At 46.9% G+C, this 27988-nt stretch overlaps 1 protein-coding gene and 1 non-coding gene across 2 annotated transcripts in view; one reads left to right on the top strand and one right to left on the bottom strand.

Moving 5' to 3' along the window:
* The window catches only part of LOC147092098 (AMP deaminase 3-like), a 997179-nt gene that overhangs the window by 668105 nt on the left and 301086 nt on the right, over positions 1-27988 (top strand). The gene's annotated exons all lie outside the window — the stretch shown is intronic.
* Positions 15213-15285, bottom strand: trnat-ugu (transfer RNA threonine (anticodon UGU)). The gene has a single exon. It is a non-coding gene; the product is annotated as a tRNA-Thr (tRNA).

Raw genomic sequence — 27988 nt, 5'->3', positions numbered from 1 at the left:
TTTCACATGTTCACCACTCTCTGTGTGAAGAAATTCCTCCTCATCTCTGTCCTAAATGGCTTACCCATTATCCTTAGACAGTGACCCCTGGTTCTGGACATCCCCGCCATTGGGAACATCCTTCCTGCATCTAGTCTGGCGAGTCCTGTTAGAATGTTACAGGTTTAATGAGATCCCCTCTCATTCTTCTAAACTCCAGTGAATGTAAGCCCAATCGACCCAATTTCTCGTCATACGTCATTCCTGCCATCCCACGTATCAGTCTGGTGAATCTTCGCTGCACTCCCTCCATGGCAAGAACATCCTTCCTCTGAGAAGTCGACCAAAACTGCACACAATACTCAAGGTGTGGTCTCACCAAGGCTCTGTACAACTGCAGCAAGACAGAGAGAGAGAGAGAGAGAGAGAAAATGAGACAGAGAAAGAGAGAGAAAGATTGGCTATCTAACAGAAAACAAACAGTTGGGATAAATGGTTCATTCTTGGACTGGCAATCAGTAACTAGTGGTGTTCCACAGAGGTCAGTGCTGGGACCCCAACTCTTTACAATCTATATAAACGATTTGGAGGAAGGAACCGAGTGCAACATATCCAAGTCTGCCGACGATACAAAGATGGGAGGGAAAGCAGTGAGTGAGGAGGACATAAAAAACCTGCAAAAGGACATAGACAGGCTAAGTGAGTGGGCAGAGATTTGGCAGATGCAATATAAAGTTGGAAAGTGTGAGGTTATGCACTTTGGCAGAAAAAAATCAAAGAGCAAGTTATTATCTAAATGGAGAGAAACTGCAAAGTGCTACAGTACAAAGGGATCTGGGGGTCCTGGTGCATGAAACACAAAAAGTTAGTATGCAGGTACAGCAGGTGATCAGGAAGGCCAATGGAATCTTGGCTTTAATTGCGAGGGGGATCGAATATAAAAACAGGGAAGTCTTGCTGCAGTTATACAGGGTATTGGTGAGGCCACACCTGGAATACTGCGTGCAGTTTTGGTTTCCATATTTAAGAATATATATACTTGCTCTCGAGGCGGTTCAGAGAAGGTTCACTCGGTTGCTTCCGGAGATGAGGGGGTTGACATATGAGGAAAGGTTGACTAGGTTGGGACTCTACTCATTGGATTTCAGAAGAATGAGAGGCGATCTTATCAAAACATATAAGATTGTGAGGGGGCTTGATCGGGTGGATGCGATGAGGATGTTTCCACTGATGGGTGAGGCTAGAACTAGGGGGCATAATCTAAGAATAAGGGGCTGCCCTTTCAAAACTGAGATGAGGAAAAACTTCTGCACTCAGAGGGAAGTAAATCTATGGAATTTGCTTCCCCAGAGAGCTGCGGAAGCTGCAAAATTAAATACATTTAAAATGGAGATAGACATTTTCCGAGCAGATAAGGGAATTAGGGGTTACGGGGAGATGGCAGGGAAGTGGACTTGAGTCTAGATTCGGATCAGCCATGAGCCAATTGAATGGCGGAGCAGGCCCGAGGGGCCGTATGGCCTACTCCTGCTCCTACTTCTTATGTTCTTATGTTAAAATGAGAGAGGGAAAGAGAGAGAGAAGGAGAGAGAAAGTAGTAGAGAGAAAGTGAGAGTGAGAGAAAGTGAGAGAGAGAAAGAGAGAGAGAGAAGGTGAGAGAGGGAGAGAGAGAGAAATTGAGAGAGAAATTGATTGAAAAAGAGAGAGGGAAAGTGAGAGAGAGAAAGTGAGAGAAAGAAAGAGAGAAGGATAGAGAGAGAGAAAAGTGTCAGAGATAAATTGAGAGAAAAAGAGTGAGAGTGAAAGTGAGAGAGAGAAAGAGAGAGAGAAGGTGAGAGAGCGAGAGAGAAAGTGAGAGAGAGAGAGAGAAAGTGAGAGGGAAATTGATAGAAAATGAGAGAGAAAGAGAAAGATTGGAAGAAACAGAGAGACTGAGAGAGAGATAGAGTGTAACTGAGTTGCCTTGGGATGTTTTAGTACGTGAAAGTTGCTCTATTGCTGTTGTGAAGTGAATATTGCAGAGATTGAGGCTGGTATCGGGGGATGAGACACAATCTGAGTGGTGAACTGGGCCCTGCCTCACTCTTCAAACGCACAGCACTAACTGGAATGAGAAACAATGCGATGCAGGTGGATCCATAGCTCAGGAGTTAGAGCGCTGGTCTTGTCAAACCAGGGGTCGTGAGTTCCAATCTCACTGGGGTCTCCATAAATGTAGGTTCTGTTTCTGAACTCACCGTTAATTAACAGCATGTTTACTTTTAAGTCTTAAACAGCTCCGAAACCAACACCGAGAACAGGCTCTCTCTCCCTTCTCCATCAGTCTATTTACCCTTTACTCCCCCTCTCTGTGTCTCCTTGCCTCTCTCTCTCTCCATACACCCCACTTTCCCACCACTTCCCTTCCTCCCACTCTCCTTCCCCCTCTCACTCTGTCCTTTCCCCTTGGGGAGAAAAGAAGGGGAAGGAGGATGGGGAGAGCAGGGGCGAAATTGAGAGATGGGTTGTAGGGGAGAGAGAAAAGGGAAGGAGAGAGAATGTGTGTGAAGGGGGAGAGGGAAGGAGATAGAGAGAGGGGGGAAGGGGAAAGAGTGTGGGGTGGTAGAGAGAGGGAACTGGAGGGTAGGGGTGTCAGGTGGATGGAGAAAGAGCAATGAGACAGAGCAATGAAGGGGCAACATAGGAGCAGGAGTAGGCCCTTCGAGCCTGCTCCGCCATTCAATGAGATCATGGCTGATCATTCAAATTCAGTACCCTGTCCCTGCCTTCTCCCCATATCCCTTTAGCCTTAAGAAATATATCCAACTCTTTTTTGAATATATTTAATGAACTGGCCTCCACCGCAGAGAATTCCACAGGTTCACCACTCTCTGGGTGAAGAAATTCCTCCTCATTTCAGTCCTAAATGGCTTACCCCTTATCCTTAGACTATGACCCCTGGTTCTGGACTCCCCGGCCATCATAAACATCCTTCCTGCATCTAGTCTGTCCAGGCCTGACAGAATTTTATAGGTTTCGATGAGATCCCCTCTCAATCTTCTAAACTCCAGTGAGTATAAGCCCAATCGACCCAATCTCTCCTCATACGTCATTCCTGCCATCCCAGGTATCAGCCTGGTGAATCTTCGCTGCACTCTCCCCATGGCAAGAACATCCTTCCTCGGAGAAGGCGACCAAAACTGTTTTCTCCCCATATCCCTTGATCCCTTTAGCCTTAAGAAATATATCTAACTCCTTCTTGAATATATTTAATGAATTGGCCTCAACTGCCTTTTGTAGAAAAGAATTCCACAGGTTCACCACTCTCTGGGTGAAGAAATTCCTCCTCATCTCTGTCCTAAATGGCTTACCCCTTATCTTTACACTGTGACCCCTGGTTCTGGACATCCCCGCCATTGGGAACATCCTTCCTGCATCTACTCTGTCCAGTCCTGTTAGAATGTTATAAGTTTGTTGAGATCCCCTCTCATTCTTCTAAACTCCAGCGAATATAAGCCCAATCGACCCAATCTCTCCTCGGACGTCATTCATGCCATCCCAGGTATCAGTCTGGTGAATCTTCGCTGCACTCCCTCCATGGCAAGAAAATCCTTCCTCAGATAAGGCGACCAAAACTGCACACAATACTCAAGATGTGGTCTCACCAAGGCTCTGTACAACTGCAGCAAGACAGAGAGAGAGAGAGAGAGAAAGTGAGACAGAGAAAGAGAGAGAGAGAGAAAATGAGAGATGGACAGAGAGAGAGAGAGAGCGAAAGTATGAGAAAGAGAGACTGAGAGAAAGTGAGAGAGAGAAAGAGAGAGAAAGTGAGAGAGAGAAAGAGAGAGCGAGAGAGAAAGAGAGAGAGAGATAGTGAGAGAAAGAGTGAGAGAAAGTGAGAGAGAGAAAGAAAGAGAGAGAAAGTGAGAGAGAAAGAGAGAAAGAGAAAGTGAGAGAGAGAAAGAGAGAGCGAAAGTGAGAGAGAGAAAGAGAGAGAGAAAGTGAGAGAGATCAAGAGAGAGAGATAGTTAGAGAGAGAAAGAGAGCATGAGAAAATGAGAGAGAGAGAGAGAAAGAGAGAGAGAGAAAGTGTGAAAAAGAGAGAGAAAGTGAGAGAGAGAGAGAAATTCAGAGAGAAAGTGAGAGAAATGGAGAGAGGGGGAGAAAGTGAAAGAAAGTGAGAGAGAGAAATTGAGAGAAAGAGAATGTGAGAGAGGCACAGTGAAAATGATAGAGATAGAATGACAGAGACAGAAAGAGAGTGAGAGATAGATAGAGAGAGAGTGGTAGAGACACATAGAGGGAGAAATATAGAAAGAAGGAGGCAGAGAGACTGAGAGAGAGATAGAGTGTAACTGAGTTGCCTTGGGATGTTTTAGTACGTGAAAGTTGCTCTATTGTTGTTGAGAGGTGACTATTGAAGAGCCTGAGGCAGGTATTGGGGGATGAGACACAATCTGAGTGGTGAACTGCGCCCTGCCTCACTCTTCAAACGCACAGCACTAACTGGGAATGACATCCAATGCTGGGAAGGTGGCTCCATAGCTCAGGGGTTAGAGCACTGGTCTTGTAAACCAGGGACCTTGAGTTGAAATCCCCCTTGAATAACTACAAATTTCACTGGGGCCTCTACAAATCCAGCTTCTGCTTCTGAGCTCACCGTCATTAGCAGCATGATTTCTAATCGAAAGATCAGTCTGTAAGGGTGACCCCGAGCTTCCGGTCGCCTGTCACCTTAATTCACCGCCCCGTTCCCACTCGGACCTCACTGTACGCGGCCCCTTGCATTGTTCCATGGAAGCTCACCGTAAACTCGAGGAACAGCAGCTCATCTTCTGATTAGGCACTTTACAGCCTTCCGGACTCAATATCGAGTTCAACAATTTCAGATCATAACCTCGGCCCCCATTACATTTTATTTATTTTTTATCCCCACATTTTTTTTTGGCCTTTTCCCCCCACTTTGTTTCCTTTTTTTCTCTCCCACATGGCAGCTGTCTCCCATTCTGCCAGCACATTTCACAGCTAATCTCGAGCCGTCTTTTGTCTCCATTAGTCCGATCACCATCTCGTCTCGTTTTGAATACCTCTGAATACCTTCACTTCTCTTTTGTTCTCTCCCAGCCTGGCCTCTCAATCTATTTCATTTCCTGTGCCTTTCCAGTCTTGACAAAGAGTTTCACTCGAAACGTTGACTCTATTTTCTCTCCTCGGATGTTGCCTGGCCTGCTGAATTATTCCAGCATTTTCTGTTGTTAGTACCCTTTACTCACGCTCTCTGACTCTCCTTGCCTCCCTCTCTCCCTCCATCCTCCATCTCTCCCCTTCCCTCTTTCTCTCTCTCCTCTTCCCCCCCGTCTACACTTCCCCAGCCCCCTCGCACTCTTCCCTATCTCTCTCCCTCTGCCTCTCTCTCTTTTCTGCCCCTTCGCCTTCCTCTCTCCCTTCCCCTCTCTCTCTCCACTCCCTCTCCCCCTCTCTCCTTCCCCCTCTCACTTTATCCATCCATGGAGGGGAGAGGCGAAAGGGAGAGTGAGGGGGAAGGGCAGAGAGAAAAGGGATGGAGAGTGAGTGTGGGTGAAGTGGAGAGAGGGAAGAAGATAGAGAGAGGGGAAGGGGAGAGATGGAAGGAGAGAGACAGATGGAAGCGACAGGGGAAGGGGAGAGATGAAAGGAGAGGGACAGAAGGGGAGCGAGAGTGAAGCGGAGAGACAGAGGGAAGCGAGAGGGGAAGGGAAGAGAGAGGCAGATGGAGGAAGAGGGAAGGGGAGTGAGAGAGGGGAAGGGGAGAGACATCGTTAGAAGGGGAGAGAAGAGAAGAAAGAAGGGAAGTGGAGAGAGGGAAGGAGATAGAGAGAGGGGAAGGGGAGAGAGAGAGTGAGAAGGGAAGAGATGAGAGAACCGTTGATGGAGAAAGAGGGAAAGTGTGGGAGTGAGGGGTGAGAAGGAGGGGGAGAGAAGGTGTGGAAGAGAGGGGTGAGAAGGAGAGGGAGAGGGAAGGTGTGGAAGAGAGGGGTGAGAAGGAGAGGAAAGGGAAGGTGTGGTGGAAGAGAGGAAGGAGAGAAGGGAAGTGAGAGCGAGGCAAGGGCGTGAAGGAGAATTGGAGAGAGGTAGTAATTGGGAGAGAGAGCCTGTTCTCGGGTTGGTTTCGGAGCTGTTTAATACTTAAAAGTAAACATGCTGTTAATTAACGGTGAGTTCAGAAACTAGAAGCTAGATTTAATAGAGGCCCCAGTGAGATTTGAACTCACTATCACTTGGATTTAACAAGACCAGTACTCTAACCCCTGAGCTATGGAGCTATTTGTGGAAAGCTGGCTGTCATTCCAGTTAGTGCTGCTCATTTGAAGAAAGAGGCAGGGCGCAGTTCAACACTTAGGCTGTGTCTCATCCCCCAATGCCTGCCTCAGGCTCTCCTTGCCTTTCTCTCTCCCTGCCTTAAGTCATGATCTCATTAAATGGCGGAGCAGGCTCGAGGGGCCGAATGGCCTACTCCTGCTCCTATCTCCTATGTTTCTAAGTTTCTACGTCTCTCTCACTTTCTCAATCTGTCTTTGTCTCTCTCACATTCTCTATCTGTCTCTTTTTCCTTTTCTCTCTCTCCCTCCCTCTCACTTTCTCTCACTCTCTGCCCAAGAGATTAGCGTGTAAATTTAAAGCACATGGGATTGGGGGTAAGGCACTGACTTGGATAGAGAACTGGTTGCCAGACAGGAAGCAAAGAGTTGGAATAAACGGGTCTTTTTCCGAGTGGCAGGCAGTGACTAGTGGGGTACTGCAGGGATCGGTGCCAGGACCCCAGCTATTCACAATGGCCCAGAAATTCGGAACCCAACGCGTGAGTACACACGGAGTACTCACGCATGGACCCGATGGAAGTGCCGGTTTCTTGCATGCACTAAGCATGCGCGGGAAACCGGCACTTCCGTTCCTCTGAACGAAGGGGTTCAGAGGTCGAACGCGTGCGCACGGGAGTCTGCGCGTGCGCATTGAACTTCTTTTTTTTTACAGATTTTACCGTGCGGTTAAGTCTACATTTTAGAAATGTAAAAACCAGGCGTAAGGACTGCATTTTAAAAGGTAAGTGGTCAATTAATTATAATTAAAACATTTTTTCCACAGCTTTATTACTTTTAAATACTTTAAAGCAAGGTAAGTTTATTTTTAGCCCCACTTTTTTATAAAATTATTTTTTTCAAAAATGTAAATTATTGTTTAAAATAGTTATTTAATATAATTTATAGTTTATTTAAAAAGTGTGATTTTTTAAAATATTTATTTGAAGGTTAAGTACCGTTTTGAGGGCTGGAGTATTCATAAGTTTCACAGGTCTTTCTGTCAATCTTATGAATGGGCTTTTCCCTGCTCCGATTGGCTGCCCATAGCTCACGTGGTCCCAGGGGACGCATCGCACTAACTACGCCCATGGGACACGCAAATACAGCGCGCCGGAAGCTGAAGGAGGCCACAGAGAGGAAATCCATGCAGGCCCAGAGCTCAACTGCCGGCGCGCAAGGTAAGTGTAGGTCGGGGGCTTGCACCCACGGGAAGCCCCCGACCCGAATTTCTGGGCCAATATCTAATGATCTAGATGAGGGAACTAGATGTAATATCTCCAAGTTTGCAGACGACACAAAGCTGGGTGGGTTTGTGTGCTGTGAGGAGGATGCCGAGAAACTCCAGTATAATTTTTACAGGTTGGGTGATTGGGCAGATGCATGGCAGATGCAGTATAATGTGGATAAATGCGAGGTTATCCACTTTGGTGGCAAAAGCAGGAAGGCAGATTATTATCTGAATGGCAATAGATTGGGAGAAGGGGAAGTGCAACGAGACCTGGGTGTCCTTGTGCACCAGTCGTTGAAGGTAAGCATGCAGGTGCAGCAGGTGGTTAAGAAGGCAAATGGTATGTTGGCCTTCATAGCGAGAGGATTCGAGTACAGGAGCAAGAATGTCTTGCTGCAGTTGTACAGGGCCTGGGTGAGACCATACCTTGAGTATTGTGTGCAGTTTTGGTTGCCTTATCTGAGGAAGGATGTACTTGCTATGGAGAGAGTGCAGTGAAGAATCACCAGGCTAATACCTGGGATGGCAGGAATGATGTATGAGGAGAGATTAGGTCGATTAGGCTTATATTCACTAAAGTTTAGAAGAATAAGAGGGGATCTCATTGAAACTTTCTAACAGGACTAGACAGACTAGATGCAGGAAGGATGTTCCCGATGGCGGGGGAGTCCAGAACCAGGGGACACAGTCTAAGGATAAGGGGTAAGCCATTTAGGACTGAGATGAGGAGGAATTTCTTCACCCAGAGAATAGTGAACCTTTGGAATTCACTACCATAGAAGGCAGTTGAGGCCAATTCATTAAATATATTCAAGAAGGAGTTAGATATATGTCTTACGGCTAAAGGGATCAAGGGATATGGGGAGAAGGCAGGGACAGGGTACTGAAATTTGATGATCAGCCATGATCTCATTAAATGGCGGAATAGGCTCGAGGGGCCGAATGGCCTACTCCTGCACCTATCTTCTATGTTGCTATGTAAGGGAAATAATTCCGTCCTAGCCACTCTGTCTAGGCCCCCCATGATTTTATACGCCTCAATTAGGTCTCCCCTCAACCTCCTCTGTGCCAAAGAAAACAACCCCAGCCTCTCCAATCTTTCCCCATAGCTAAAAATCCCCAGCCCAGATCCTCGTAAATCTCCTCTGCATCCTCTCTCGTGCAATCACATTTTTCCTGTAATGTGGTGACCAGAACTGTACGCAGTATTCCATCTGCGGCCTAACTAGTGTTTTATACAGTTGAAGCATAACCTCCCTGCTCTTGTATTCTATGCCTCGTCTAAAAAAGGCAAGTGTGGTGTATGTAACTTGTACCACCTTAAGAGACTACCTTAAGAGATGGACTACTTTCTCTTGGCTACTGTATATTGTAGTACCGGTGGTGACCACACCGGTATATAAACTCTGTGTAGTAATTTGCTAAGCAGTTCAGCCCTGACCTTCGATTAGTAAAGACCTGTTTAAGTTATTCTTGTTGTCTGTGTCCAGTGATTTAGAATAAGCATATCTGGGACACTCAGACTCAACAGTGGCGACGAGTCCGATCTTACCCTGCGGCAGTTTTGCATCCAAGGCAGCTTCGTCCTCAGAACGGGCGTCGAGAAGAGGCATCCGCCCTCATCAGCCTGCTGAGCACCGCATTGCACGGGAGGCATCGAGAACCCGGGTTGAAATTACTGACCACGAAGCCCTCCATCAGCGACAGGCAGTGATCATCCTTCTACCACGGTGGTGGGTAAGCCGATCTAGCGACACGGGCAGAAAGTCGGCCGCGTTGTCAGTGGAGAAGGGGAGGGAAACCGGAGGAAAAAGGGCGGAGAACTCGACCGCAGCCGGTGTAAAGGGCCGGGCTGCAATCGGGGCCGAGAGGCGCAGCGACAAGGGCAGCGTTAATGCCACGAGAACCGCGGAGAACTCGACCGCAGCCGGTGTAAAGGGCCGGGCTGCAATCGGGGCTGAGAGGCGCAGCAACAAGGGAAGCATTAATGCCCACGAGAACCGCGGGGAAACAAAAGCAGCGTCGGGGAAATTAAGAACCGCTGGGAGGCGAGAACGGCAACAGCGCGGTAATCGCCATTGTAGCCAGCGGGGGAAGAAGACCAGCGCGGGAAGCCGCCATTTTAGTAGGCGGGGGAAGAAGACAAGCGCGGGAAGCCGCCATTTTGGGAAAATAAAATATTTAAAGAAACTCTCAAGGATGCCTAAACACGGTAACATCACTGCTTTTGATAGCGATGTTGAAGATTGGGCCACGTATGCAGAACGCATTGGAGTTTATTGTACAGCAAATGAGGTACCAGATGATAAGAAAGCAATAACCTTATTAAACTCAATGGGTGCGAAGACGTACGGGTTATTGAGGCACCTTGTAACACCAGATAAACCGGCGGATCAGACTTTCGCGAATATTGTTACTATCCTGCAAGAACATTTAAACCCCACGCCGCTGCTGATAGCGGAACGATTTAAATTTTACAGAAGAACGCAGCTGAAAGAGGAAAGCAACGCTGAATTCTTAACTGAACTGCGCAAGCTATCAAAGTGCTGTCAGTTTGGTACAGGACTAGCAGACGCTCTGAGAGATAAATTCGTGTGTGGATTACTAAAAGAAGGAGCTCAAAAGCGACTGCTAGAGGAAAAGGACCTTACGCTTGATAAAGCTGTCACCATTGCAGCATCGCACGAGGCCGCAGCAAGAGGCACCGCGGAAATGCAGCTAAGGTCATCGGAACTCAGCACCAATCGAATGGCATTGGGTGCAGTAAAGTGTTATCATTGCGGAAGGACAACGCACGATCAGAACCAGTGCTGGTTCAAAAATCAGGAATGCAGAAAATGTGGCAGGCTAGGTCACATAGCTAAAGTATTCCGGTCAGGAAAGAAGACCAGCAACAAAAAGTCACCGCAGGAAAAGTGCAAAAAGGTACACAAGGTGACAGAGAACAGTTCGGATGAACAGAAGATGGATTCAGACTCCAGCAGTAAGGAACTGGGTTGTCTAAGAATACATAATGTGGGTAACACAGCAGACCACCAAACTATCTGGGTCAGACTTCAGATAGCAGGAGTCCAAGTGAAGATGGAATTAGACACTGGATCGGCATTGACGGTCATGAATAAGCAAGATTACAAAAGGTTATTTCCACACATTCCCCTAAGGGATACGGAGATTGTATTGAAAACATACACGGGGCAAAGAGTATACCCCATCGGAAAGATAAAGGTAAAGGTGGTCCACAAGGGTAAAGAAAGCCGAGGAATGGACTTATATGTGTTACCTGAGGGAGGTCCACCACTACTGGGACGGGAATGGATCAGGAGAATAAATATGGACTGGCATTCCTTAAAAGCACTAACTGTAGATTCCGGTAAAAAGGACGATGTCAAACCTAAACGACTGTCCAGAATATTGGACGATGCTAAAGAGGTGTTCCAGCAGGGACTGGGAACACTGAAAGGAATTACGGCAAACATCAAGGTTGAAGAACATGCAAACCCAAAATTTTTCAAAGCTAGACCGGTACCTTATGCGATACGACCTGCTGTGGAAGCTGAGCTGGAGGGACTAGAACGTTCCGGAGTACTGTCAAAGGTAGACTGGAGTGAATGGGCTACGCCCATTGTTCCCGTCATGAAGCGTTCATCGAGTAACAAGCCGGGGGAACCGGGGAAGGTTCGCATCTGTGGCGATTTCAAGATCACTGTTAATCCGGTGCTTCACACGGTGCAATATCCGCTTCCACGGATTGAGGATATCTTCGCTTCGTTGTCTGGCGGGAAACACTTCACCAAGATAGACCTGGCGCGGGCGTACTTACAGATGGAAGTTGATGAAGCGTCACGCCAGTATCTCACGATCAACACGCATAAGGGCTTATATCGGTATAATAGACTGGTTTTTGGAGTGGCATCAGCTCCAGCGATTTGGCAAAGGGCCATGGAGCAGGTATTACAGGGAATTCCAGGCACACAATGCTACCTGGATGACATTCTGATTACAGGAGATGATGATGAGGAACACCTTGCAAATTTGGAACAGGTGCTCACCAGATTGAAAGAATATGGACTTCGAGTTAATCGCCAGAAATGTGAGTTCTTTCAGAAGCAAATCTCGTACTGTGGTCACGTCATTGACCAGGAGGGGCTTCACAAGTCACCTGACAAGATCGAAGCTGTTGTGAAGGCTCCCGCTCCGGAAAATGTATCCCAGTTGAGGTCGTTCCTTGGGTTGATTAACTATTACCATAAGTTTCTGCCAAATTTATCCACGGTGCTACACCCGCTGAACGCTCTTTTGCAGAAGGGAGTGCCATGGAAGTGGAGCGAGGACTGTAAGCGGGCCTTTCACAAAAGCAAGGCATTGATCACCTCTAAGGAAGTGTTGGCTCACTTTAACCCAACGCTGCCTATTCGTTTAGCTTGTGATGCTTCTCCATATGGTATTGGGGCAGTGCTCTTACATAAGTTGCCAAATGGCTTGGAAAGACCAGTCGCGTTCGCATCCAGATCATTGACCTCCGCTGAGCGCAACTATGCTCAGATAGATAGGGAGGCTCTCAGCCTTGTGTGGGGAGTAAAAAAATTTAATCATTACCTGCAAGGCCAAAAGTTTACACTGCTGACAGACCACCAGCCGTTGGTTTCCATTTTTAACCCTAAGAAGGGTGTTTCGGTGATGACAGCGCAGAGGCTCCAGAGATGGTCCCTTTTCCTAGGGGCACATCAATATCAGATCGAATTCAAAGGTACAAAGCAACATGGTAATGCTGATGGGCTGTCACGCCTGCCACTACCTACAGCAGAAGAGGCACCGACAGTTGACCCTGTTGAGTTATTTCACTCGACCATCATCGAATGTTTACCAGTCACCAATGCAAGTATTGAGAGAGAAACCAGGAACGACCCGACACTGTCTCGGGTCTACGAATTGACAGTGAAGGGATGGCCAGCTCATGGTGAACCACTGTTACCGGCATTCTCAGCCAGACGAGAACAGCTGTCCGTTTGTCAAGGAACATTGATGTATGGAACAAGGGTGATTATTCCTCCTAAATTAAGGGAGAGAGTTCTAAAGGAACTGCATGAAAGTCATCTGGGGGGAGTCAAGATGAAAAGCCTTGCTAGGGCTTATGTGTGGTGGCCAGGTATCGACAAACAAATAGAGGATCTGACTAAAAGCTGCTCAGGGTGCCAAAAAGTTCAAAATGCACCTCCAATTGCACCGCTGCATCCATGGGAATGGCCTTCAACCCCATGGCAACGTGTACATATTGACTTCGCAGGTCCATTCATGGACTCCATGTTTTTAATTGCGGTAGACGCACATTCTAAATGGCCAGAAGTGATTAAGATGGCGACCACTACCTCGGAAAAGACGATCGCAGTTCTAAGAACGATATTCGCAAGAAATGGATTGCCAGAACAAATATGTTCAGACAACGGACCGCAGTTCATGTCAGAAGAATTCCAGAAATTCATGAAGAAGAATGGGGTGAAACATTATACCTCTGCCCCATATCATCCGGCTACAAATGGGTTGGCCGAGAGATTTGTACAAACGTTCAAAAAGGCGATAAAGGCCATGAGCGAAGACCAGATTCCACTACAACACAAGGTGGACAATTTCCTAATGGCATATCGAAACGCCACTCATGCAGTGACAAATCAAAGCCCTGCCATGATGTTTTATAACAGGAGGTTGCGGTCCAGGTTGGACTTGTTAAAACCAAATGTGCGGAGGGAAGTCGAAAACAAACAGTTCCAGCATATAAATAACAAGGCCACTCAGAGTTTCGAAATAGGACAACCAGTGTTAGCCCGGGACTATAAGAATGAGAAATGGCAATCTGGAACAATTCGTGCCAGACAAGGACCCCTGATGTACACGGTGGATATTGGTGAAAACGTAATACGACGTTATGCTGACCAACTTGTAGAATCGAGAACAAGGGTCGAACCCATGACTACGACAGAGACACCAGTGGAAGAAGTTAGTGAACCTGAAGCATCTACCTCAGACGCCAATGTATCTGATGATGTCCAATCCATAAGAGATCAACTAGATGAGTCACCCCAGCAATGAGAATCAGAGACCCCTGAAAGGCGTTATCCAACTCGGATCAGGAGGCCTCCTCAGAAACTGAATCTTTGAACAGTTTTGCATGAAGTTGTATATATGTTATCCATGTTATGTTTAAATTGGGATGTACACTGTTAAGCTAAAAAGGGAGGAATTGTGGTGTATGTAACCTGTACCACCTTAAGAGACTACCTTAAGAGATGGACTACTTTCTCTTGGCTACTGTATATTGTAGTACCGGTGGTGACCACACCGGTATATAAACTCTGTGTAGTAATTTGCTAAGCAGTTCAGCCCTGACCTTCGATTAGTAAAGACCTGTTTAAGTTATTCTTGTTGTCTGTGTCCAGTGATTTAGAATAAGCATATCTGGGACACTCAGACTCAACAGCAAGTATCCAGTGTGCCTTCTTAACCACCTTATCTACCTGGCCTGCTACCTTCAGGGATCTGTGGACATTCACCCCAAGCTCCCCCTGTTTCTCTAGACATCTTAGTGTCCTACCATTTATTGTCTAATATCCTGCCTTGTTCGCTCTCCCCAAATGCATTACCTTATACTTCTCCGGATTGAAAGTGAGAAAGGTAGACAGAAAATTGTAGAGATAGAGAGAGAAATAAAGATGGAAAGAAACAAGAGAGAGAGAGAGTGTAACTGAGTTGCCTTGGGATGTTTTACTATGTGAAAGTTGCTCTATATTGTTGTTGAGAGGTGACTATTGAAGAGCCTGAGGCAGGTATCGGGGGATGAGACACAATCTGAGTGGTGAACTGCGCCCAGCCTCATTCTTCAAACACACAGCACTAACTGGAATGAGAAGTAATCCAATGTAGGTGGCTCCATAGCTCAGGGGTAAGAGCACTGGTCTTGTTAAACCAGGGGTCGTGAACTCAAATCTCACTGAGGGCCTGTGCAAATTTCTGTTTCTGAGCTCACGGTTCATTCACAGTGAAGTTTACTTTTAAGTATGAAACAGATCCGAGACCGACCTGAAAACAGGCTCTCTCCACCTCCTTCTGTCCATTTACCCATTACTCTCCCCCTCTCTCTCCACTTCCCTTCCTCCCACTCTCTCCCCTTTCCTCTCTCTCTCCCCTTCCCCCTCTCACTCTGTCCTTTCCCCTTGGGGAGAGTTGAAGGAGTGAGGAGGATGGGGAGAGAAGAGGCGAAATTCAGAGAGGGGGTAGGGGAGAGAGAAAAAGGAAGGAGTGAGGCGGAAGGGGAGAGAGAGTGAGAGAAGCGGAGAGACAGAGTGAAAAGGGGAGAGAGTTAAAGAAGAGAAGCGAGAAGGGAAGGAGAGAGAGAGGGGGAAGGGGAGTGACAGTGTGGGAAGGGAAGAGGAAAGAAAGGTGGATGGAGAAAGAGCAAGGAGACGCAAGGTTGGAAAGCGTATAGACAGAGTGAGGAGAGATAGGCGGATGGAGAAGGAGGGGGAGAGAGAGTGCAAGGGTGCAAAGGAGAATTGGAGTCGGTGGGAGAGAGCATGGAGGTAAGGTGATGGGGAAGGTGGAGAGAAAGCCTGTTCTCGGGTCGGTTTCGGAGCTGTTTAATACTTAAAAGTAAACAAGCTGTGAATTAACAGTGAGTTCAGAAGCTAAATTTGCAGAGGCCCCAGGGAGATTTGAACTCCCGACCCCTGGTTTACAAGACCAGTGCTCTAACCTCTGAGCTATGGAGCCACCTGCTGGACTTGTTTTCATTCCAGTTAGTGCTCTGCCTTTGAAGAATGAGGCAGGGCGAAGTTCAACACTCAGATTGTGTCTCATCCCCCGATACCTGCCTCAGTCTCCCCTTGCCTGCCTTCAGTAGTCACTTCTCAATAACAATATATATCATAGAAACATAGAAACACAGAAGATAGGAGCAGGAGTAGGCCATTCAACCCCTCGAGCCTGCTCCGCCATTTAATGAGATCATGGCTGATCATCCAAATTCAGTACCCTGTCCCTGCCTTCTCCCCATATCCCTTGAACCCTTTAGCCTTAAGAAATATATCCAACTCCTTCTTGAATATTTAATGAATTGGCCTCAACTGCCTTCTGTGGTAGAGAATTCCACAGGTTCACCAGTCTCTGGGTGAAGAAATTCCTCCTCATCTCTGTCCTTATCTTTAGACTCTGACCCCTGGTTCTTGACTCCCCCGCCATTGGGAACATCCTTCCTGCATCTGTTAGAATTTTATAAGTTTCAATGAGATCCCCTCTCATTCTTCTAAATTCTAGCGAATATAAGCCCAATTGACCCAATCTCTCCTCATGCCCATGGTGCCAGGAAGTTGGCTACTGCTGCCTTCTCCCCCAACAATATCCAATGTCTCTGCACCTGCTTAATATCTGTTACATCTCCAGCTTTTTCCAGTTCTGATGAAGGGTCCCAGACCTGAAACGTTAACTCTGTTTCTCTCTCCACGGATGCTGCCTGGCCTGCTGAGTATTTCCAGCATTTTCTGTTGTTATTTCAGATTTCCAGCATCCGCAGTATTTTTCTATAATATCCAAAGCGGCATATCTGTTTGAGAGGGGGATGGCCACAGGGGACCCCTGCACTACCTGCCTGTGCCTTCTACTCTGCCTGGTGGTCAACCATTCCCTTCATGTACTAAAACATCCCAAGGCACCTCAGTTATAGTCTTTCTCAATTTCTGTTTCTTTCAGTCTCTCTGTGTATCTTTCTCTTTTTCTTCTCTGTGTCTCTCTCACTTTCTCAATCTGTCTTTTTCTCTCTTTGTCTCTCTCACATTCTCTCTTGCTGTCTCTCTATCTGTCTCTCCTATTTTCTCTCACTCTCTCTGTCTCTCGCTCTCTCTCTCCCTCTGTCTCTCTCTCTCTTTCTGTCTCTCTCTGTCTCTCTTTGTCTTTGTCCGTACTCTTGTAGGTTACGGCACTTCAAGTGCATATCCAAGTACTTTTTAATTGTGATGAGGGTTTCCGCCTCTACCGCCCTTTCAGGCAGTGAGTTCCAGACCCTCACCACCCTCTGGGTGGAAGAAAATCTCCTCAAATCCCCTCTAATCCCTCTACCATTTACTTTCAACCTATGCCCCCTGGAAATTGATTTATCTGCTAAGGGAAATAGGTCCTTCCTATCCACTCTATCTAGGCCCTCCATGATTGTATACACCTCAATTAAGTCTCCTCTAAGCCTCCTCTGCTCCAAAGAAAACTACCCCAGCCTATCCAATCTTTCCCCATAGCTAAAATTCCCCAGCCCAGGCAACATCCTCGTAAATCTCCTCTGTAACCTCTCTATTGCAATCACATCTTCCTGTAATGTGGTGACCAGAACTGCACGCAGTGTTCCATCTGTGGCCTAACTAGTTTTTCAAGCATACCTCCCTGCTCTTATAGCGTCATAGAGTCATAGGGTTATACTGCACAGAAAGAGGCCCTTCGGCCCATCGTGTCCACACCGGACATCAAGCCCTCGCTATTCTAATCCCATTTTCTAGCACTTGGTCCGTAGCCTTGTGCGCTATGGCGTTTCAAGTGCTCATCTAAATGCTTCTTGAATGTTGTGAGGGTTCCTGCCTCTACCACCCTTTCAGGCAGTGAGTTCCAGATTCCAACCACCCTCTGGGTGAAAAAGTTTTTCCTCAAATCCCCTCTAAACCTCCTGCCCCTTACCTTGAAACTATGCTCCCTGGTTATTGACCCCTCTACTAAGGGGAAAAGTTCCTTTTTATCTACCCTATCTATGCCCCTCATAATTTTGTACACCTCAATCAGGTCCCCCCTCAGCCTTCTCTGCTCCAAGGAAAACAACCTCAGCCTGTCCAGTCTCTCTTCATAGCTGAAGCACTCCAGCCCAGGTAACAACCTGGTGAATCTCCTCTGCACCCTCTCCAATGTAATCACATCCTTCCTATAGTGTGGTGACCAGAACTGCACACAGTATTCCAGCTGTGGCCTAACTAGCATTTTGTACAGTTCCATCATAACCTCCTTGCTCTTATATTCTATGCCTCGGCTAATGAAGGCAAGTACCCCATATGCCTTTTTAACCACCTTATCGACCTGTCCTACTGCCTTCAGGGATCTATGTGTAGTTTGATGAGAACTTGTGTTCAGGACTCACCAAACCTTTCTACTTTGCAGAAATCTGTGATCTCTACAATGGAGATGTCGGAGACACCGGCTCCACAGTGGCTGAAGGCTGTAGGTAGAAACAAAGGTAAGTTAACATTTTCTAACTCTTTACACTCATCTCACATACTTACCACTCCACACTTGCACCCATCGCTCACCTCTACATCGCACTTTCAGAATCCTCCGACACCCACAGACCTCCGACTAGCCTCCTACACCCTGGCGGGGTTCCCCCAGGTCGGGAAGCCCGCACTTCAGGATAAAAAATGGGGATAATCCTATTTTCTGCCTGTTAACTACCTGTTAACAGGCAGTTAATAGGCTTTAATCCCTTCCCGCCTCCAAGGAGATGGGACCCGGGGTGGGACGGCTTCCTACCTCCTGGCAAGAGGGCACGGAGGCGGGTTGGGGGTGGGTTTGCCACCCGCCCCCAAATTCTGCCACTTTCCCAGCAATCCCGCCTCCATGCCCGTCTCCTTCCCGGAGCTAGTAAAATCCAGCCCTTTGTGTCTGTCTTCACGGAAGAAGTTGAATAACACTTCCTGGAAATAGTGGAGAGACAAGGGGCTAGCGAGAATGAGGAACTGAAAGAAATTAATATTAGTTAAAAAAATATTACTGGAGAAATTAATGGGACTAAAAGCCAATAAATCCCCTGGACCTGATGGCCTACACCTTAGGGTTTTGAAAGAGGTGGCTATAGAGATAGTGGATGCATTGGTTGTCATCTTCCAAAATTCCATAGATTCTAGAACGGTTCCCGCAGATTGGAAGGTAGCAAATGTAACCCCACTATTTTAAAAAGGAGGGAGAGAGAAAACAAAGAACTACAGACCAGTTAGCCTGACATCAGTAGTAGGTGAAATGCTAGAATCTATTAGTAGGGACGTGGTAACAGGGCAGTTAGAAAATAATAATAGGATTTGGCAAAGTCAACACGGATTTATGAAAGGGAAATCGTGCTTGACGAATCTGTTAGAATTTTTTGAGTTGTAACTAGCAGAATAGATAAAGGGGAACCAGTGGATGTGGTGTATTTGGATTTTCAAAAAGCACTCGATAAGATGCCACACAAGAGGTTATTAAACAAAATTAGGACTCATGGGATTGGGGGTAATATACTAGCAGGGTTTGAGGATTGGTTAACGGACAGAAAACAGAGAGTAGGAATAAATGGGTCATTTTTGGGTTGGCAGGCTGTAACTAGTGGATGAGGGGACCAAATGTAATATATCCAAGTTTGTTGATGATATAAAGCTGGGTGGAAATGTAAGTTGTGAGGAGGATGCAAGGGAATATAGACAGGCTAAGTGAGTGGGCAAGAACATGGCAAATGGAATTTTATGTTATCCACTTTGGTAGGAAAAATAGAAAAGCAGAGTATTTTTAAATGGTGAGAGATTGGGAAATGTTGGTGTTCAGAGGGACCTGGGTGTCCCTGTACACGAACCACTGAAAGTTAACATGCAGGTACAGTAAGCAATTAGGAAAGCAAATGGCATGTTGGCCTTTATTACAAGAGGATTTGAGTACAAGAGTAAAGAGGTCATACTGCTATTATATAGGGTCCTGGTGAGACCACACCTGGAGTATTGTGCACAGTTTTGGTCTCCTTATCTAAGGAAGGATATACTTGCCATAGAGGGAGTGCAACGAAGGTTCACTAGACTGGTTCCTGGGATGGGGGGATTGTCCTATGAGGAGAGATTGAGTAGACTAGGCCTATATTCTCTAGAGTTTAGAAGAATGAGAGGTGATAGAAACATAGAAGATAGGAGCAGGAGTAGGCCATTCGGCCCTTCGGGCCTGCTCCGCCATTCAATGAGATCATGGCTGATCATCCAAATTCAGTACCCTGTCCCTGCCTTCTCCCCATATCCCTTGATCCCTTTAGCCTCAAGAAATATACCGAACTCTTGAACATATTTAATGAACTGGCCTCCACCGCCCTCTGTGGCAGAGAATTCCACAGGTTCACCACTCTCTGGGTGAAGAAATTCCTCCTCATTTCAGTCCTAAATGGCTTACCCCTTATCCTTAGACTATGACCCCTGGTTCTGGACTCCCCAGCCATCCGAAACATCCTTCCTGCATCTAGTCTGTCCAGACCTGACAGAATTTTATAGGTTTCGATGAGATCCCCTCTCAATCTTCTAAACTCCAGTGAGTATAAGCCCAATTGACACAATCTCTCCTCGTACGTCATTCCTGCCATCCCAGGTATCAGCCTGGTGAATCTTCGCTGCACTCCCTCCATGGCAAGAACGTCCTTCCTCAGGTAAGGTGACCAAAACTGCACACAATACTCAAGGTGCGGTCTCACCAAGGCCCTGTATAACTGTAGCAAGGCATCCTTGTTCCTGTACTCGAACCCTCTCGCTACGAAGGCCAACATACGATCTGCCTTCTTAAATGCCTGCTGCACCTGCATGTTTACCTTCAGAGACTGGTGCACAATAACATCCAGGTCTTTTTGCACTTCCCCTTCTCCCAATCTATTGCCATTCAAATAATAATCTGCCTTCCTGGTTTTGCCACCAAAGTGGATAACCTCACATTTATCCACATTATAGTGCATTTGCCATGTTTATGCCCAATCACGTAACCTGTCCAAATCGTACTGGAGTTTCACGACATCCTCCTCACAGCTTACCCTCCCACCCAGCTTTGTGTCATCTGCAAATCCCTCGTCCAGATCATTAATATATATTGTGAACAGCTGGGGTCCAAGGACCGATCCTTGCGGTACCCCACTAGTCACTGCCTGCCACTCGGAAAACGACCCGTTTATTCCAACTCTTTGCTTTCTGTCCACCAACCAGTTCTTATGTTCTTATGTTCTTATGTTCTCTATCCAAGTCAATACCTTGCCCCCAATCCCATGTGCCTTAATTTTGCACGCCAATCTCTTATGCGGGACCTTATCGAAAGCCTTCTGAAAGTCCAAATACACCACATCCACTGGTTCTCCCTTATCTATTTTACCAGTTACATCCTTAAAAAATTCCAGTAGATTAGTCAAGCATGATTTACCTTCTGTAAATCCATGTTGACTTTGTCCGATCCTGTCACTGCTTTCCAAGTGCCCTGCTATTACACCTTTTATAATAGACTCTAGCTTTATCCCCACTACCAATGTCAGGCTTACCGGTCTATAATTCCCCACTTTTTCTCTGCCACCTTTTTTGAATAGTGGGGTAACATTAGCTACCCTCCAATCCATGGGTACCGTTCCAGAGTCTATCGAGTTCTGGAAGATGACCAGCAATGCATCCACTATCTCTAGGGCCACTTCCTTAAGTACCCTGGGATGTTGGCCATCAGGCCCTGGGGATTTATCAGCCTTCAGTCCCATCAATTTTCCTAACACCATTTCCCTACAAATACTGATATTCAGTTCCTCCCTTTCATCAGACCCTATGTTCCCCGGCATCTCTGGGAGGTTATTTGTGTCTTCCTTTGTGAAGACAGAACCAAAGTATGTATTTAGTTGGTCTGCCATTTCCTTGTTTCCCATTATAAATTCCCCTGATTCTGACTGTAAGGGACCTACGCTTGACTTCACCAATCTTTTTCTCTTCACATATCTATAAAAGCTTTTACAGTCAGTTTTTATGTTCCCTGCAAGCTTACTCTCATATTCTATTTTCCCTTTCTTAATTAATCCCTTTGTCCTCCTTTGTTGACTCCTAAACTGCTCCCAATCTTCAGGATTATTGCTTTTTCTAGCCAATTTATATGTCCTCTCCTTGGATCTTATTCTATCCCTAATTTCCCTTGTTAGCCACGGTTGAGTCACCTTTTTGGTTTTATTTTTATGCCAAACTGGGATGAACAATTTCTGTAGCTCATCCATTCGGTCTTTGAATGTTTGCCAATGCCTATCCACCGTCAACCCTTTGAGTGCCATTCCCCAATCAATCCTACCCAACTCACTCCTCAGACCATCGTAGTTTCCTTTAATTAAATTGAGGACCCTTGTCTCTGAGTCAACTGCTTAATTCTCCATCTTAATGAAGAATTCGATCATATTATGATCGCTCTGACCCAAGGGGCCTCGTACAACAAGATTGCTAATTAATCCTTTCTCCTTACATAATACCCAGTCTAAGATGGCCTGATCTCTGGTTGGTTCCTTGACATATTGGTCCAGGAAATCATCCCATAAACACTCCAGGAATTCCTCCTCCACAGTATTGTTACTAATTTGGTTGGCCCAATCTGTATGTAAAATAAAGTCACCCATGATGACTGCTGTGCCCTTATTGCACGCTTCTTTAATTTCCCTTTTAATGCCATCCCCAACCTCCGCCTTACTGTTTGGAGGTCTATATACCGCTCCGACTAATGTTTTTTTCCCCTTAGTATTTCTCAATTCTACCCATACAGATTCCACATCATCAGAGCTAATATCCTTCATTACAATTGTATTAATCCCTTCTTTAACCAGTAATGCTACCCCACCTCCCTTTCCTTTTTGCCTATCTGTAGTGATCAATAGCACGTCATTCTATAGTGGACACTAGTTGGAGCCGTACAGCTGTATATAGCTGTATGTATAAGACTACACTACCCAGCTATATATTATATTAAGACTACATTACCCATGAGGCTAGGCTACCCACAAGGCAACAGTCAAGATGGCAGCCTGCACACAGGAGCACACATGCAGCATCTCTACAGATACTGTACCTAGAGAACGTGTACTGAATAAATGACTAGCTAGAAGCTAGCTGTGTTCATAATAAGAATGTCTATTTATTAATGAACCTAACACTATCCTTCCTGAATATCGAATACCCCTAGATATTGTGTTCCCAGTCTTGGCCATTCTTGAGCCACGTTTCCGTAATCCCAACCAAATCATAATCGTTTACGTCTATTTGCACAGCCAATTCATCCACCTTATTACAAATGCTCCTCGCATTAAGACACAAAGCCTTCAGGCTTGTTTTTTTAACGCTCTTAGACCTATTGGAATTATTATTTACTGTGGCCACGTTTGATTTAAACCATTGATTTCTCTGACTGCCACTTTTGTTTTTCTCCTTCCTATCTTTTGCTTTTATCCCTGTTTTCCTTTCCTCTGTCTCCCTGCTCAGGTTCCCAACCCCCTGCCATTTCAGTTTAACCCCCCCCCCCCGTACAGTGCGAGCAAACCTCCCCGCAAGGATATTTGTCCTGCTCTGGTTCAAGTGCAACCCGTCCGACTTGTACAAGTCCCACCTTCCCCAGAAGCAGGCCCAATGATCCAGGAAACTAAAGCCCTCCCTCCTGCACCAACTCTTTAGCCACACAGTCATCTGCTCTATCCTCCTATTCCTATATTCACTAGCACGTGGCACCGGGAGTAATCCAGAGCTTACAACCTTTGAGGTCCTACTCTTTAATCTGCTACCTAGCTCCCTAAATTCTTGCTGCAGGACCTCATCCCTCTTCCTACCTATGTCGCTGGTCCCAATGTGAACCCCGACCTCTGCCTGTTCACGCTCCCCCTTCAGAATGCCCTGCAGCCGTTCAGTGACATCCTTGGCCCTGGCACCGGGGAGGCAACAAACCATCCTGGAGTCAAGCCTACGGCCACAGAAACGCCTATCTGCTCCCCTTACGATAGAATCCCTTACCACTATTGCTCTCCCACTCTTTTTCCTCCCTTCCTGAGCAGCAGAAGCACCCCTGGTGCCAGGAAGTTGGCTGCTGCTGCCTTCCCCTGGTGAGTCATCCTCCTCAACAGTATCCAAATTGGTATACCTGTTTGAAAGGGGGATGGCCACAGGGGTCCCCTGCACTACCTGCCTGCTTCTACTGCTCCGCCTGGTGGTCACCCATTTCCCTTCTCCCTGTGCAGCCCTACCCTGCGGCATTACCAACTCATCAAACGTGTAATCCACGCCCCTCTCAGCATCGTGAATGCTCCACAACCCATCCATCCGCAGCTCCAGTGCCTCAATAGGGCCCATTATTGGCTGCAGCTGGATGCTTTTTGGCACACGTGGTCGTCAGGGACACTGGCAGCATCCCTGAATTCCCACATAGAGCAAGAGGAGCATAACACGGGGCTGGGCTCTCCTGGCATGACTTACCCCTTTAATTAATTTAAATTAATTCAATACCACCAGTTAAAGATACACTCTAGGGCGCTTATTTACCAACTGTCCCCACTACACCACAGAGACCCAAGAAAATATAAACCGCAGAATTTAAGCTTGTAATGAAAAGCAGAAAGAAATACTCACCAACCAATCACTTACCTGCTTCCTGGTGACGTCACACTTGGATTACTTTTTACCTCTCTCCCCTGCTGTTGAATTGGTACGCCTCGCCTCGCTGAATCAGCCGCCACTTTTAAACTGCCGCCGGTCACTGCTCCCTCACAGGTCCGATGCTCTGGTCGGGCCTCGCCTCACTGAATCAGCCGCCGCTTTTAAACTGCCGCCGGTCACTGCTCCCTCACAGGTCCGATGCTCTGGTCGGGCCTTGCCTCGCTGAATCAGCCGCCGCTTTTAAACTGCCGCCGGTCACTGCTCCCTCACAGGTCCGATCTCATTGAAACATATAAAATTCTTACAGGGCTTGACAGCTTCGAAGCAGGGATGTTGTTTACCCTTGCTGGGGAGTCTAGAACTAGGGGTCACAGTCTCAGAATAAGGGGTCGGCCATTTAAGACTGAGATGAGGAGAAATGTCTTCACTCAGAGGGTGGTGAATCGTTGGAATTCTCTACCCTAAAGGGCTGTGGAGGCTCAGTCGTTGAGTATATTCAAAACATAGTCAATAGATTTTTGGATATTAAGGGAATCAAGGGGTATGGGGATAGAGCATGAAAGTGGAGAGGAGGTAGATGATCAGCCATGATCTTATTGAATGGCGGAGCAGGCTCGCGGGGCCGAATGGCCGACTCCCGCAACTATTTCTTATGCTCTTGTGAGAGAGGGGAAGAGAGGGAAGGGAAGAGAGAGAGGGGGTAGTGGAAAGATTGGGGAGAGGGGTATGGGGATCGAGACAAGTGGAGAGATTGAAGGGGAGAGAGGGGAGAGACGGAGATGGGGAGAGAGAGGGGAGAGAGGAGGATGGGGAAACAGAGTGGGAAGGGGATAGAGAGAGTGTGAGAGAGGCAGGAGGAGAGAGAGGGAAGGGGGAAGGGGAGAGAGAGAGGGGAAGAGTGTGGTAAGGGGAGAGAGAGAGGGGGAAGGAGAGAGGGCGGAAGAGGAGAGAGGGTAGAGAGAAGGTGAAGGGGAGAGGGAAGGGGAGAGAGTGGAGGGAGGGGGAATGAGAGAGAGGGGAGAAGAGGGAAGGGGAGAGAGCAGGAAAGAGGGAGAAGGGGAGAGTGAGAGAAGGGGAGAGAGAGGCGGGAGAGAGAGGAAGAAGGGGAGAGAGGGGTTAGGCAAGAGAGAGAGTAGGGGGAAGGGAATAAAGAGGGGGGAGAGAGGGAAGGAAAGAGAGGGAGAAGGGAGAGAGGGAGATGGGAGAGAGTGGGAGAAGGGGAGAGTGAGAGAAGAGGCAAGCAGGAATGGAGAGAGAGAGAGCGGAGGGGGAAAGGGGATAAGGGAAGGAGAGAGAGAAGGGGCTAGAGGGAATGGAGAGAGAGGGAAAGGGGAGAGGGAGAGAGAGGCAGTAGGGGATAGAAAGAGGGGAAGAGAGAGAGGGGGATAGGGAGAGGGGGATGGGGAGAGAGAGAGGGGAGAAGCAGGAGGAGAGAGAGGGAAGGGAAGCAAGGGAAGGGGAAGCAGAGAGGGAAGAGAAATGGGAGAGGGAGTGGGAAGCGGGAGGGAGCGGGAACAGGAGAGAGAGAAGGGGAGAATGAGAAAGATAGAGGGGGCAGGGCAGAGAGGGAAAAGCAGTAGTAAGGTGGGACAGAGCAAAACAGGGCCTGTGTCAGTCTCAAAGCTCTTTATAATTTATCAGTAAATGGAAAAAGCATTTAGAAACAGAAGCTAAATCGGTAGAGGCCCCAGGGAGATTTGAACTCACGACTCACAACGATGAGTCAGCCTACAGGGAGGAGGTCCAGCATCTCGTGAAGTGGTGCGCCGACAACAACCTGGCCCTTAACACCAAGAAAACAAAGGAAATAATCGTGGACTTCAGGAAGTCCAAAGGCGGAAGTCACACCCCCATCCACATCAATGGGGCGGAGGTGGAAAGGGTGGCCAGCTTCAAGTTCCTCGGAGTCCACATCACGGAAGACCTCTCCTGGTCCCTCAACACCTCCTCTCTGGTGAAGAAGGCCCAGCAGCGCCTATATTTCTTGAGGAGGCTGAAGGGATGTAATCTGTCACCCCCGATCCTCTCTAACTTCTACCGCTGCACTATAGAGAGCATCCTGACGAACTGTATCACGGTATGGTACGGCGGCTGTAGCTCCCATGACCGGAAAGCCCTGCAGCGGGTAGTCAAAACTGCCCAACGCATTACCGGCACCCGGCTACCGACCATAGAACATATATATCAAAAACGCTGCCTACGGAGGGCACGGTCCATCATCAAAGACCCTACCCACCCCAGCCACAGTCTGTTCGCCCTCCTACCATCTGGAAGATGCTACAGATGCATTCGCACCCGTACGACCAGATTTAGGAACAGATTCTTTCCCAGGGCTGTCATCCTACTGAACTCCACAAATAAACACTAAAGCCTGCACATCTGCCGATGCACTTTATTATGGTCATATTTATGCTAATATATATGTACAAATGTATGTTGAAATGTTTAGGTGTCCTAATCCAACTTGTACACTCTCGGGAGCCGCAAGCCTACATTTCGTTGTACTGCACTTGTGCACTAACAATGACAATAAAAGTTGATTTGATTTGATTTTGGTTTGACAAGACCAGTGCTCTAACCCCTGAGCTATGGAGCCACCTGCCTGGCATTGGTTGTCATTCCCAGTTAGTGCTGTGTGTTTGAAGAATGAGGCAGGGCGCAGTTCACCACTCAGATTGTGTCTCATCCCCCGATACCTGCCTCAGGCTCTTCAATAGTCACCTCTCAACAACAATAGAGCAACTTTCACGTACTAAAACATCCCAAGGCAACTCAGTAACGCTCTCTCTCTCTCTCTCTTTCGTTAGTCTTTATCTCTCTCTCTCCCCTTCTCCCTCTCTCTCTGCCCTTCTCAATTCAATCAATTCAATTCAAATGCTTTATTGGCATGAAAGTTTACATGGAACCATATTGCCAAAGCTTACATAACAAAAAGTACAGTTTTCCAACATTCTGTAGGTGTCAAACAATTTTGACCTTCGTTGGGTACAGACAATATTAATTTAAACAGTCGTTGACCCTCGTTGGGTACATTCAGTATTAATTTTTAAATAGTCGTTGGGTACATTCGGTATTGATTTAAACATTCTTAATGTTTATATATGCTATGGGTGTGCTCGTTAGTTCCTCACTGTTCCTCAGGTTGCGACATGTTGTTACATATTGGGCACCAAGGTATGGTCTGTCTCCTTCTCCCAGGGCTAATCTTCTTTGAAATCTGGGGTTGTTTGGCTGAGCTTGTCAAAATATATGTTTCTTGTTTTGTTGAATTTTTCGCATTTTAGGAGGAAGTGCATCTCTGTCTCAACCTTGCCGGCCAGACATTGATCACATATTCTATTCTCTCTAGGCTGCCAGGATTTCTTGTATCTTCCTTTTTCAATTGCCAGTTGGTGGTCGCTTAGTCTGTACCTGGTGAGGGTCTGTCTCTGTTTTGTGTCTCTGATGGTCGAGAGATAGTCTGCCAGTTTATATTCTCTTTTTAGGGCCCGGTAACATTCTAATCTGCTTTGGCTTTTGGCTATTTTGTTCCAATGTTACAGGTAGGTTTCTTTGCATTGTTTAATGATTTGGTTCACTCGGATTGGTGTTTGGAAGGCAGTGTTGGTCTGGGACTGGTCAGGGTCCGGCTGAGTAGGAGTACTTAATTTCAGTAGCAGCTGACTCAGGGGACTCATTTCTGGGTTCAGCTCTTGGGTCTGGAGGGCTTTAAAATGAAGGGTGTCTGGGGAACTAGATTTGAGGTGATTTAGAAAGTTTAGTGCTCGTTTTTGGATGTTTATTATCAGTGGGTATCTGCCTAGTTCGGCTCTACATGCATTTGTTGGTGTTTTCCTTTGGGTGCGAAGAATGCTTCGGCAAAATTCTGCATGTAGGGCTTCTATTGTGTGTTTTTCCCATTTAGTGTAGCTATGGTGATTGAGTGGGCCCCATACTTCACTACCGTACAGCGCAATCGGCAGGATTATGCTGTCAAATATTTTGAGCCAGATTTTGATTGGAATTTGGATGTTGTAGAATTTTCTTTAAATTGC

The sequence above is a fragment of the Somniosus microcephalus genome, unplaced genomic scaffold (genome assembly GCF_052327205.1).
Source record: "Somniosus microcephalus isolate GS21.2 unplaced genomic scaffold, FLI_Smic_1.0 unresolved_chr2, whole genome shotgun sequence".
Classification (NCBI taxonomy): domain Eukaryota; kingdom Metazoa; phylum Chordata; class Chondrichthyes; order Squaliformes; family Somniosidae; genus Somniosus; species Somniosus microcephalus.
This window is presented reverse-complemented; position numbering and strand designations above follow the sequence as displayed.